Source organism: Triticum aestivum, chromosome 5D (genome assembly GCF_018294505.1).
Source record: "Triticum aestivum cultivar Chinese Spring chromosome 5D, IWGSC CS RefSeq v2.1, whole genome shotgun sequence".
NCBI classification, from domain to species: Eukaryota; Viridiplantae; Streptophyta; class Magnoliopsida; order Poales; family Poaceae; genus Triticum; species Triticum aestivum.
This window is the reverse complement of record NC_057808.1, coordinates 549,684,466-549,693,919: the sequence shown is the minus strand read 5'-3', so window position 1 is coordinate 549,693,919 and position 9,454 is coordinate 549,684,466. Positions and strand designations below refer to the sequence as shown.

Sequence of the window (9,454 nt, the reverse complement as noted above, 5' to 3'; positions counted from 1 at the left end):
TGTAATTGTCATCCTCTGATTCTCCGTTTGCTGACTGTTCCGGAGGGCTAGCTTGTTCATCCTCCCGCTCGAGATCTGGCTGGAGGGGATTATCGTCGTCTTCGGCACTATCCGGAGCGTTATTGTCTCTTGTGCCGGTATCGCTGCTTTTGCTATGGCGAGACTTAGAGCGGCGCCGCTGACGTCGGTGCTTGGGTTGCTTCTTGGAGGGATTATCCTCCGTTGTCTTACCGCCATCCCCTTCTTTGGGGGTGTCCACCATGTATATGTCATACGATGAGGTGGCAGTCCAGCGCCCTGTGGGCGGTGGTTCTTGTTCGTCTCCTGCATCGTCGTCCATACCGTCGATGTCTTCAGAGCAGAAGTCGAGCATGTCGGTTAAATCATCGACAGTGGCTACTAAGTGGGTGGTGGGTGGGGCGCGAATTTATTCATCGTCCGCATCCCATTCTAGCCGGACATAGTTTGGCCAAGGGTCTCCCGACAGGGAGAGAGACTTCAACGAGTTTAGTACGTTGCCAAAAGCCGAGTGCTGAAAGATATCCGTGGAGGTAAACTCCATGATCGGTGCCCAATCGGATTTGATAGGCACGGACACAAGCGGCTCGGAGTCCGTGGCCAGGGACGAATCCAACGGTTCGGCAACACGGGTCTCGTAGGAGGTGAAGTCAGTATTTAGCGCTATCGCCACTGAGTGTGCGGCCTCTGTGGCGGGGTCCATCCACCCGTCCACAGATGGCGCAATTTGTTCCGGATTGAGGGCCGGAGTAGTTGCAGGTGTGATCTCCCGAACACAGTCCGACGGCAGAGCTAAATCATGCTCATCATGATCGTGCGGCGCACCTGATATGGGCTCGAATCCGTCGAAGATCAAGTCTCCGCGGATGTCGGCAGTATAGTTCAAGTTTCCAAACCTGACCTGATGGCCAGGGGTGTAGCTATCGATCTGCTCCAGATGGCCAAGCGAGTTAGCCCGCAGTACGAAGCCGCCGAATACGAAGATCTGTCCGGGGAGGAAAACCTCACCCTGGATCGCATCGTTGCCGATGATCGAAGGAGCCATCAAGCCTTACGGTGACGGCACAGTGGAACTATCAATGAAAGCACCAATGTCGGTGTCAAAACCGGCGGATCTCGGGTAGGGGGTCCCGAACTGTGCATCTAAGGCGGATGGTAACAGGAGGCGGGGGACACAATGTTTACCCAGGTTCGGGCCCTCTCGATAGAGGTAATACCCTACTTCCTGCTTGATTGATCTTGATGATATGAGTATTACAAGAGTTGATCTACCACAAGATCGTAGAGGCTAAACCCTAGGAGATAGCCTATGGTATGATTGTTTTTGTCCTACGGACTAAACCCTCCGGTTTATATAGGCACCGGAGGGGGCTAGGGTTACACAGAGTCGGTAACAAGGGAGGAGATCTACATATCCGTAGTGCCAAGCTTGCCTTCCACGCCAAGGAGAGTCCCATCCGGGCACGAGACGAAGTCTTCAATCTTGTATCTTCATAGTCCAACAGTCCAGCCAAAGGATGTAGTCCGGCTATCCGAGGACCCCCTAATCAAGGACTCCCTCAAGAAGGAAGAGAGGCAAGAGCTCAAGCTTGGGGATGCCAAGGCACCCCAAGTAAATATTCAAGGAGACTCAAGCGGCTAAGCTTGGGGATGCCCCAGAAGGCATCCCATCTTTCTTCAACAAATATCGGTATGTTTTCGGATTCGTTTCGTTCATGTGATACGTGCAAATCTTGGAGCGTCTTTTGCATTTAGTTTTCATTTTTCTTTTATGCACCATGCTGGTATGAGATAGTCCTTGGTTGATTTATAGAATGCTCTTTGCACTTCACTTATATCTTTTGAGTATGGCTTTATAGAATGCTTCATGTGCTTCACTTATATCTATTTAGAGAGATGACAGGAACTGGTCATTCACATGGTTAGTCATAAAATCCTACATAAAACTTGTAGATCACTGAATATGATATGTTTGATTCCTTGCAATAGTTTTACGATATAAAGATGGTGATATTAGAGTCATGCTAGTGGGTAGTTGTGGATTGTAGAAATACTTGTGTTAAAGTTTGTGATTCCCGTAGCATGCACGTATGGTGAACCGTTATGTAACGAAGTTGCAGCATGAGGTATTTATTGATTGCCTTCCTTATGAGTGGTGGTCGGGGACGAGCGATGGTCTTTTCCTACCAATCTATCCCCCAAGGGGCCTGCGTAGTAGTACTTTGCTTCGAGGGCTAATAAACTTTTGCAATAAGTATATGAGTTCTTTATGACTAATGTGAGTCCATGGATTATACACACTCTCACCCTTCCATCATTGCTAGCCTCTTCGGTACCATGCATTGCCCTTTCTCACCTCGAGAGTTGGTGCAAACTTCGCCGGTGCATCCAAACCCCGTGATACGATACGCTCTATCACACATAAGCCTCCTTCTATCTTCCTCAAAACAGCCACTATACCTACCTATTATGGCATTTCCATAGCCATTCCGAGATATATTGCCATGCAACTTCCATCATCATCATATACATGACTTGAGCATTTATTGTCATATTGCTTTGCATGATCGTAAGATAGCTAGCATGATGTTTTCATGGCTTGTCCGTTTTTTGATGTCATTGCTACGCTAGATCGTTGCACATCCCGGTATACCACCGGAGGCATTCATATAGTCATATCTTTGTTCTAGTATCGAGTTGTAATATTAAGTTGTAAGTAAATAAAAGTGTGATGATCATCATTATTAGAGCATTGCCCCAAAAAAAAGAGGCCAAAGAAGCCTAAATAAAAAAAGGGGGGCCAAAGAAGCCCGCAAAAAAGAGAAAAAGGGGCAATGTTACTATCCTTTTACCACACTTGTGCTTCAAAGTAGCACCATGTTCTTCATATAGAGAGTCTCTTGAGTTATCAGTTTCATATACTAGTGGGAATTTTCATTATAGAACTTGGCTTGTATATTCCAATGATGGGCTTCCTCAAATGCCCTAGGACTTCATGAGCAAGCAAGTTGGATGCACACCCACTTAGTTTCAGTTTGAGCTTTCATATACTTATAGCTCAAGTGCATCTGTTGCATGGCAATCACTACTCCTCACATTGACATCAATTGATGGGCATCTCCATAGCCCGTTGATTAGCCGCGTCGATGTGAGACTTTCTCCTTTTTTGTCTTCTCACACAAGCCTCCATCATTATATTCTATTCCACGCGTAGTGCTATATCCATGGCTTGCGCTCATGTATTGTGTGAGGGTTGAAAAAGTTGAAGCGCGTTAAAAAGTATGAACCAATTGCTCGGCTTGTCATCGGGGTTGTGCATGATTTGAATATTTTGTGTGGTGAAGATGGAGCATAGAAAGACTATATGATTTTGTAGGGATAACTTTCTTTGGCCATGTTATTTTGAAAAGACATGATTGCTTTATTAGTGTGCTTGAAGTATTATTGTTTCTATGTCAAATGATAGACTATTGCTTTGAATCACTCGTGTCTTAATATTCATGCCATGATTAGATTATGAGATCAAGGTTATGCTAGGTAGCATTCCACATCAAAAATTATCTTTTTTATCATTTACCTACTCGAGGACGAGCAGGAATTAAGCTTGGGGATGCTGATACGTCTCTGTCCTATCTATAATTTTTTATTGTTCCATACCAATATTATACAACTTTCATATGCTTTTTGGCAACTTTTTATACTATTTTTGGGACTAACATATTGATCCAGTGCCCAGTGCTAGTTTCTGTTTGTTGCATGTTTTATGTTTCGCAGAAACCCCATATCAAACAGAATCCAAACGGGATAAAAACGGACGGAGAATATTTTTGGAATATTTGGAAAATTCGGGAAGAAGAATCAACGCGAGACGGTGCCCGAGGGGGGAACGAGGCAGGGGGCGCACCCCACCCCCCTGGGCGCGCCCCTGACCCTCGTGGGCCCCTAGCAAGGCGGTTGCTACTATTCTTTTGCCGCAAGAAAGCTATTTTTTGGAGAAAAATCTGGGCGAAGGTTTCAATCCAATCAGAGTTACGGATATCCATATATATACGAAACGGTGAAAGGGCAGAAGGGGAGAACGCGGAAACAGAGAGAGACAGAGAGACAGATCCAATCTCGGAGTGCTCTCGCCCCTCCCATGCCATGGAGGCCAAGGACCAGAGGGGAAACCCTTCTCGGGAGGAGGTCAAGGAAGAAGAAGAAGAAGAAGGGGGCCCCTCTCCCCTTCTCTTCCGGTGGCGCCGGAACGCTGCCGTGGCCACCATCATCATCACCGCGATCTTCACCAACACCTCCGCCATCTTCACCAACATCTCCATCACCTTCCCCCCTCTATCTACAGCGGTCCACTCTCCCGCAACCCGCTGTACCATCTACTTGAACATGGTGCTTTATGCTTCATATTATTATCCAATGATGTGTTGCCATCCTATGATGTCTGAGTAGATTTTCGTTGTCCTATCGGTGGTTGATGAATTGCTATGATTGATTTAATTTGCTTGTGGTTATGTTGCTGTCCTTTGGTGCCCATCATATGAGCGCGCACGTGGATCACACCATAGGGTTAGTTGTATGTTGATAGGACTATGTATTGTAGGGCAAGAGTGATAGAAGCTTCAACCTAGCATAGAAATTGATGCATACGGGATTGAAGGGGGACCAATATATCTTAATGCTATGGTTGGGTTTTACCATATTGAACATTAGTAGTTGCGGACGCTTGCTAATAGTTCCAATCATAAGTGCATAGAATTCCAAGTCAGGGATGACATGCTAGCAGTGGCCTCTCCCACATAAAACTTGCTATCGGTCTAGTAAAGTAGTCAATTGCTTAAGGGACAATTTCTCAACTCCTATGACCACTTTTCCACACTCTCTATATTTACTTTATTGTGTCTTTATCTAAACAGCCCCTAGTTTTTATTTACGTGCTCTTTATATTCTTGCAAACCTATCCAACAACACCTACAAAGTACTTCTAGTTTCATACTTGTTCTAGGTAAAGCGAACGTTAAGCGTGCGTAGAGTTGTATCGGTGGTCGATAGAACTTGAGGGAATATTTGTTCTACCTTTAGCTCCTCGTTGGGTTCGACACTCTTACTTATCGAATGAGGCTACAATTGATCCCCTATACTTGTGGGTTATCATGCTCTTCCATTAATTTGGGCGACATCAAGAGAGATCCGGCTTGCAACTGGCAGCCCACCGCCCGCACGATGGCGTCTAGGTTTGGCTGGACAGCGTTGTGGGCAAAACAAACGCTCGTTTGTTTAGTCCCACATCGGCCAGCCGGGGAGAGTCGAACTTGTTTATAAGGCAGAGTGCAGCAGCTAGCGTCGTCCCTTCGGGGATATCCGATAAAATTGGAACGATACAGAGAAGATTAGCATGGCCCCTACGCAAGGATGACACGCACAAATCAAGAAATGGTCCAATTTTTTTGAGATTTTCCGTGCATGTCCCTGGAGCATTCTTTCTTGCACTTGTTTGTGCTGCTATTCTTACGGAAAGGCCCTTTTGTTTCCCTTCTCTATCAGAGAGGTCCTCATTACTGCCTTTTTAAATTTAGATCCACACGCTTTCTCTTCTTTGTTATTGCAGATACAACCTTTCTGTAGTAACTTTTTAGCCTTTTAATTCTATTATTACACGTTTCTGGATTAGTCTTCCATTTTAGTCCTCCTACATGTAGTGTATTCCTTCAATTATTTATTGTCTTTGTTCTGTAACCTTAACTTTGATTTGGTCATAATGCAAAAAACATGCTTCATTAATCTAACTTGATTATGTTACCTCCTAACAAACTCATCTGAGGCTTCTGAGAAAACACTCCCGGACACTAGTGTTGGATTCTGGTATCACCCGAAAGAGTCCCTTCTTCAAACCTTTATATCTTTAGTGTACAATAACTAGTGGTCGATGAATTACGTAGGTCACTGAGGGAGTCCTGGATTAGGGGGTCCTCGGACAGCCGGACTATATCCTTTGGCCGGACTGTTGGACTATGAAGATACAAGATTGAAGACTTCGACCCGTGTCCGGATGGGACTCTCCTTGGCGTGGAAGGCAAGCTTGGCAATACGGATATGTAGATCTCCTCCCTTGTAACCGACTCTGTGTAACCCTAGCCCCCTCCGGTGCCTATATAAACCAAAGGGTTTAGTCCGTAGGACAACAACAATCATACCATAGGCTAGCTTCTAGCACTACAAAAAAATACACTTCCGTGATGATACGTGTTTGTCACAGTAGGTCGCATTTTTTGTCATGCATGTACATCCATGAAAAATTTATGACAGAATCAAGATAGGCATACATGTGCTGTCGTAGAAGTGTTCCATGACATTACCAAAATTATCATCACGGAAGTGTCCACTTCCATGACGATAAATCGCGCGTCACAGAAGTGCTTTCGTCAAGGGTGACCGACACGTCGCATCCACCGTAACGGAACGCCATTAAGCTATCGGGTCGGGTTTTGGATCCGATAACCCGTTAACAGCCCTGACCAATGGGGATTTTCCACGTGTAAAATCATCATTGGCTAGAGGAAACACGTGTCGGCTCATCGTTGGGACAGATGTCATCCACTCACTGGACAGAAGGCGCCTATGATACGTCGACACGTGGCACGGCCCAACAGTGGCCCATTCCTGTGAAAAGGCCGGCCCGTTTGACTTGGTCAAAAGCTGGCGGGCCGGCCCATGGAAAGCCTGTTAACGGCCTGTTCGCATATAGCCCATTTACAGCCCGCTAACCCAAGGCCCGTTACGCCCTATCCGAATTAGGCCCAGTAGCGTCATCTGGGCCATCCGATATGATTCCAGCCCGTTTTCACTTCTGGCCCATGTATAGCCCATGACGTCTTTCGGCCCATATGAGGCCCTTTGTAACTCTTGGCCCATTAGCGGCCCGTGCTGAAACTGGCCCGTAATGAACAGTGTATTACTTTACACCCATTAACGGCCCGTGGTGCAACTGGCCCGTAATGAACAGTGTATCACTTTATACCCATTAACGGCCCATTATTCCGTTGGGCCGTTTCCAGCCCAAGTTAACTTTCGGCCTTCTGAGGGCCCATTTATTCTTGGGCTCATTTGCAGCATTCGGTTACTTACGGCCCGTTACTGTCATTTTCTGCTTGTGGGCCAAATTCAGCCCGTCGTTACAGTCGGCCCGTTTGTGGACCGTTAGTCTGTTGGGCCATTTTCATAGCATCACCAAATACGGCCTATTAACGGCCCATTATGGTCAGCCCATAAAACGTACGATTTCCATTAAAGGCCCGTCTACGGCCCATTAAAGGCCCGTACAAGACCCATAAATGAGTCGGCGGCCCATGGATCCTACGAGACGTAGAAGGCCCATGGATCCTATGAGACGTAGAAGGCCCATGGATCCTACGAGACGTACAAGGCCCATGGATCCTACGAGACGTAGAAGGCCCATGGATCCTACAAGACGTACAAGGCCCATGGATCCTACGAGACGTGGAAGGCCCATGGATCCGACGGCCCGTGAAGGGCCATGGTCGGGCGAGTTGGCCCCCGTTTGAACGATATAGCATATTCAAAGAATTATCCTACTCAATACTATACAACAAAGAGATCAAGGCATAGAAAGGTAGAATAATACTACACTATACAATAAAGAAATTACAGCCGATTATACCCACTGGGCATTATGGTTCGGCACAGGTGATAATAAAGCATACACAAACAGCAAATTACATACACTGGGCAAATACAGCTCATACATCATGGACGCGCATCAACTTAACTCCATTTGAACTATAATCTCTTCAGAAAATAGGATTGGCCGGATTCAGATAGCACAAATTTCAATCTGCAAAATCTCCAATTCCTTCATGGTTACCTCAGTGTCTTGTTTCATTTTTTTGACTCCTGCATCTAATACCTGCATGTCCAGTCTCAACTTGTTGATTATACGTTGACAATCATGTACACGTTGTCTTGCCACCTCTAGTTGATGCTCGAGAACATCAGCACATTCCAATTCCAATCCATAATCATTCGGTAACGGCCATGCCGCACTGCTCGCAGATCTTTGTGTTGATGTCACTTCATCCTGAAATGTTTCTGTAAGTACACATCACTAGGGCAAAAATATAGTTACAACAGTGAAGCGAACAAGACACTATTTTGTACTACATGGCAAAACAGGACTAACAATAATGTTACACGTCACTTTCAAAAAAAAATGTTACACGTCATGAAGCATAAGCAGGTGATATTTTAAAAATTATAAAAAAGAGAGTCTGTGCAGCCTGCATACAGAAATCCCTCTTAGCTCACCAAAGGAGCATGATGTTGGGGCCCAATCGAAAACAGAGACAAGTTACAAATTTAGACAGCATGTTGCGTATAAGTAAGCAAGCAGTTGGCCATTCTGTGCCTCAATTAAAGTCTTAGGGAGCATAATGAACAGCAGAGGGTTTCATACAAACATACTACAGCAGGCAAAACTATGCAATCATTAGCGTAGTATAAACTAGATTGTGAGCCTCATGCAATAATAGTTGGTTAATAGACTTCAAAGCTTCAGGCACACTTCGGCAGGGTAATTAAATGGTAAGGCCTTTAATTATGTCTACTAATAGTGATACAAGTACCGAACATCAGGCATGATTATTTGGGCATCTCATTAACTGAGGACAAATAAAACAATTGAAAAGAGAAAATTAACTATGCCTGAAACAAAAAAGGAATTGAATTGTTGAGTTGCATACAGTGACTTACCTTAGCAGGTTGAAGAGGCTCAGCGCAGCTCCGACTTCTCTTGCAAGGCTCCTTCCTAACATCTTGTACTTGGAAATCCTCAATCTTATCTTCATTGCACCCCCTCTGCAAGGTGACACAAACTAGTTACTCGTCTCCTTGGAAGATAAATATGCATACTTTCCAGTCTGTGAACACAAAAGGATGAGATTATAACAAAACAACACCACATAATAAAACATGCTGCATCTCTTGCACTTGCACACAACGAAATGAGCATTTACTATGTCTGCACTATGTAAAAACTAGGCATACCTTCGAACTAGATCTCCAGGTACTCTTGGAGAGCCTACTGTAGTGTACAGCCAAACCTTTATGTCACCTATGAGTTAGACAAGGCCCCACTACAGCAGCCCTTAGTGTTTAAATCGTTGACAAGCTCTGTTAGAGTGTTAGGTCAAGAACAGCAAGTAATCAAAGCAAACAGTCCTAGTATAGTTGGCTGATGCAAACAAGCAATTGAACAGGTGTGTGAGCAAATCTTACATATCAAGAAAGGAAGCAAAGAAGGAGGCTTAAAGACCATCACTTGACTGACCAGATTTAAGGGGCATTTAAACATCATGTGCAATGTATGAACTAACATAAACATTGCATATTCCAGATTCTACAATGGAATGCACATGTATTAGGTTAT

At 45.0% G+C, this 9,454-nt stretch overlaps 1 non-coding gene across 1 annotated transcript; it reads left to right on the top strand.

The window, feature by feature from the left end:
* The first annotated feature begins 5,357 nt into the window (after nt 1-5,357).
* Nucleotides 5,358-5,460, top strand: LOC123126869 (U6 spliceosomal RNA). The gene has a single exon (XR_006462079.1). It is a non-coding gene; the product is annotated as a U6 spliceosomal RNA (small nuclear RNA).
* Nucleotides 5,461-9,454: the final 3,994 nt, after the last annotated feature.